Here is a 4,515-nt window from a genome sequence, read left to right on the forward strand (position 1 = left end):
CTTGGGGAAAGAGCCCATCGTCCCAGAGTCAGCCATTCTCGAGGCACTCGGACCAAGGAGGGAGGTGGACGAGGCTATGCACCTCTCTCTGGAGAAGGGGACTGTAAGAGGCCTTTCATAATAAGTTGTCTGATCTAGTGTCTCTTCTGTGCTAAATGGTCTTTGAGTGAAATCAAGTTATTTCTAATTAGTGTAAGAATAATATGCATCAACATGTTACCCATAGTTATCTCTGGGTAAAAGCATTACAAGTGGTCTTCGTTTTCTTTGTTATGATTTTCTCTGTCTTCACATTTTTCTGTAGTGGATGCATATTTTTATGATAAGAAACATGTGAACTGTTTCTGTTTGGCTGGAGCTGGGACTGCTCCTATGAGTGGCAGAGCCACCAGGCGTGCAGGTTGGCAGGGAGCAGCTGCTATCTGGCGGGGCTCGGCTGCCTGTGGCCTCGAGGTTGTGTTCCCAGTGTGCCTGTGTCAGGTCGAGGGGTTCTCTTTCTGCCTTTAGCTCTTCATCTCCCCAAGGTCTGATATGACAGTCCCCAGGCTTGCAGGAAAACCTGCTGAGCTTGAGGGGAGGCAACCATGGGAGTGTGACAGTAAAGGACACCAAGGACAGCAGAAGGGGGTCTTTCCCTGCACCTGTAGACACGTCTCTGGTTGTGCTTTCAGGTGAGCCTCAAAGCAGGAGCTCTGAATCGACCTCTCCTCTGAGGACTGACTGCTGCTGCCACCGCCAACCTCTGTCCACTGCCCAGACCTGTCACTGTGTTGCCCCTCGGCAGGTAAGGGGAGTGGCTTATCCTGTCTAAGAGCAGGTTCTCTCTAGCGAGCAGGTGTCTTTGCCCGGAGGATGTGTCGGGGCCTGGCTGAGACTCAGCTCTCAGGACTCTTGAGGTGTGACCAGGTCCTTGCAGCATCGTTTCCTCTAGGAATTACCACTGTCCTGTCTGCCTCTCCCACCCTCCATAGCAGACGTAGGGCCCTTATAAAGCCCAATTTACCACCTAACAGTATCCTCGTGTGAGTGAACGTGCCCATCTTGGGGCAGCAATGGAAGAACACCAGGCCGTCCCTGTGGGTTGTTGGGCCTTGGCTGGGGAACCGTGCTGTGTGTGCCTGCCCGTGGGAAAAGAGATACTCTTCAGGTAAGCGTCCTTGTTCTGCCACTTGCTGTGACAAGGGGAGTTCGACGAACACCACCCCCACCCCGATCCCACAGTCTAAGCCGGTTGGGCCCTTTGGGCTCAGTGCTCTGTAGTCACTGGCAATAAAGGAGAAATGGCTCACAGCCAGCTGTGGCACTCCACCTCTGGTACGTGCCAGAATCACCTTGGGAGGCTGTAAAATACAGACATCCAGGTGTGCAGGGTCACGGCGTGGATCCCAGGTATGTGTGCTGTGAGAAACCGGATTGGCCCCCCGAAGAGAGAACATGAACACGCACACACAAAACAGCTTAAGGATCACTGATGGCAACAGGAGTGACTGCCCTGGAAGTGGAATCGGGGAGAGATGGGGGCTTCAGAGCAGAGCAGAAGAGGCAGAACAGGCTTTTCTGTCCCATGTGCCGAGGAGAGCACTTCCATCCTCATGTTAGCATCTCTTCGTTTGGTTACTGAGGGCCTCTTAGTGGGATCTGTAGTTACCTCTCCTCTCCACCTCCTTCTTGAGCAAGAATGCGGACTGAGGGGAGAGAGGGTTTTCTGTGTTGTTTTAAGATGGTCGGATGAAAAAGACATAAGTATGTTTTATATGCAAAGATGAGGGAATCCAGAGACACAGATGTTACAGAACAGAGGGGTGAGTGGCAGGGCAGCACCTTCAGAAAGGGGACCTATAAAGTGTTAGCCTTGGATAAGAAGATGCTTTCAGCTGCAGCTGCTAGTCGACCCAACAAATGCGGCCTCAACTGTGAGGAATATGTTCTCTCAATTGCAACGATCAGAAGTAGACCTTCCAGGACCCAACCAGCACAAGGCTCTGCGGCAGTGTCTCTGTGAGTCTCCTGACCCTGTCTGTGGCTGATTCTCCAGGGGTCACTATGGCTCTTGCAGCTCTGGACAAACCTCAGTCAAGGCAACCAAAAACAGGGGTTCTCCCCTCGTGCCTCAACTGGGGAGAAAAACCTTCCCTACAAGTCCCTGCAGACTTCCCCTGGTGTCCCGTTGATTAGGACAAAGTCACATGCTCTGGCCCCTCTGCAAGGGAGGCAAGAAGGTGAGCATCTGGCATTGTCAGCCTCTGGAGAGGAAGGTACGCCCTGCTGGCAGAGACAGCGAGTGTTGGAGGAGCCACTGTTGGGTGGGTCATAAGGAGGCTCTGGTGCAGAGGAGGTGAGGATGGATGTGGGCACAGAGCAGCTGTAGGTGGGGCACGGGGCATTAAGGAGGGTTCTGTTCTAATGGCCTTTCTCTGTAGGCAGAGGGGCTGAGGTCCTCTGCTAAGCATGAAAGGACAGAGGCAGTGAGGGGGTGATGAAGACTGAAACAGGAGGACAAAGGGAGGGAGAGATGATTTGGGACAAGGGATCATCTTGCCAGCTAGCCGTGAGGACCCTGCTAAGGCTGGAAAGTGAACGTCTGCCAGCCAGAGTTTTGGAGGGTCTCTCCCACAGTGCTGAGCACCCCTCGGTGTGGGTGGAGAGGGGCAGGAGTTGGATCCTTATAAAGTTGGCTTTTAGGGACAGAAGGAAGTGAGAGAAAAGCAGAGAACATGGGAGACAGTGATGGCAGCGCTGGGTTGTGTTGTTCAGGCTGAATGTGGAACTGCATGGAGCCAGGAGAGAAGGGAACATCAATAGAGGGGGTTGCAGGACGAGACTGGTCCCAAGAGCACAGCTCCTGGCTGTGGGCTGGGCATAGGAAGTCTTGGCTGGGGGTGGCTGTGGCTGGGTGGGCTGGAGGGCAGACACACATGGAGGGACTGAGGGGGGATGTGGGAGGGATGGGAGTCCTTGAGGGAAATATACTCACCTCCCACCTATCGGAGCCCCCAGAGGGTGGGCCCACCCCAAAGCTTATTTGATCTCCTGGATAAGAAAAGTAAAGCATAGCTCGGGGGACCTCTTTCACATGTTAAGCATTCAGCCAGCGTTCTCTTTCTGTGGAAAGGAGTGGAGTGTATTGAAAATGTGACCTTCTTGAAACAAAAGAAAATGTGAAAGTAAGAAGTAACAGCTGTTCCAGATGAGAAGGAATCAGCAAAAGAACTCCAGCAATAAGAAAACTCAAAGTGAAAGGACACCCACAAAAGGGAGCACCAGCTCTCCAGCAATGGATACCAACTAAGATCAGCATATTGAAATGACAGATGAAGAATTTCAAACATGGATTATAAGGAAGCTCAATGAAATGCAAAATAAAATAGAAACCCAACACAAAGACCCCACAAAAACAATGCAGAAAATGAATGAAAAATTCACTAAAGAAATTGAAATGTTAAAGGAAAATCAAACAGAACTTCTAGAAATGAAAAATTCATTCAAGGAATTACAAAACACAGTGGAAAGCCTTAACAAAAGTTTAGATCAGCCTGAAGAAAGAATCTCAGGGATTGAAGACAACACCTTTCAATTAAACAAGTAAGTTGCAGTGATAGAACACAGAAATAAGAGGAATGACCAAAGCGTACAAGAAACATGGGATTATGTAAGGAGGCCTAACACAAGAATCATATGCATCCCTGAGGGTGAAGAATAAAATACACAAGGGTTGGATAAACTGTTTGAGGATATGATGGAGGAAAATTTCCCTGGCCTTACTAGAAATCTAGATATCCAGGTACAAGAAGCTCAAAGGACTCCTGGGAGATTCATTGCAAACAGGAAGACACCATGACACATAGTTATCAGACTAGCCAAAATAAACATGAAACAGGCCCTCCTATGAGCCATAAGGCAAAAGCAGCAGGTAACTTACAAAGGAAAACCCATCAGACTAACTGCACACTTTCAACTGAGAGCTTACAAGCCAGAAGGGATTAGGGCCCCATTCCTCAGTCTTCTCAAACAGAATAATGCCCAGCCTAAAATTTTGTATCCTGAAAAACTAAGTTTCATTTATGAGGGGGAAATAAAGTCTTTCTCAGACAAGCAAACACTAAGGGAATTTGTCAAGACAACTCCTGCCCTGCAAGAAGTACTCAGAATTGCATTATTCATGCATCAGCACGATAGACACTCACCAGTGTAAAATCACCCAAGATCTAAAGGTCAAAGGCCGGATACCACAATAGCTCAAAAGAGAAAAAAAAAAAGCAACAAGTCCAGGCGCGGTGGCTCACGCCTGTAATCCTAGCACTCTGGGAGGCCGAGGTGGGCAGATCATTTGAGCTCAGGAGTTCGAGACCAGCCTGAGCAAGAGCAAGACCCCGTCTCTACTATAAAGAGAAAGAAATTAATCGGACAACTAAAAATATATAGGAAAAATTAGCCAGGCATGGTGGCGCGTGCCTGTAGTCCCAGCTACTCGGGAGGCTGAGGCAGTAGGATCACTTGAGCCCAGGAGTGTGAGGT

The 4,515-nt window shown here is 49.5% G+C and overlaps 1 protein-coding gene across 1 annotated transcript in view; it reads left to right on the forward strand.

Moving 5' to 3' along the window:
* The first annotated feature begins 671 nt into the window (after nucleotides 1-671).
* Nucleotides 672-4,515, forward strand: part of GNG4 (guanine nucleotide binding protein (G protein), gamma 4) — a 28,272-nt gene continuing 24,428 nt past the window's right edge. Inside the window, exon 1 of the mRNA XM_012660185.1 lies at nucleotides 672-784. The gene's annotated coding sequence lies outside the window, so the exon portion shown is untranslated. The remainder of the gene's footprint in view (nucleotides 785-4,515) is intronic.

Source organism: Propithecus coquereli, unplaced genomic scaffold (genome assembly GCF_000956105.1).
Source record: "Propithecus coquereli isolate 6110/MARCELLA unplaced genomic scaffold, Pcoq_1.0 Scaffold66, whole genome shotgun sequence".
NCBI lineage: Eukaryota > Metazoa > Chordata > Mammalia > Primates > Indriidae > Propithecus > Propithecus coquereli.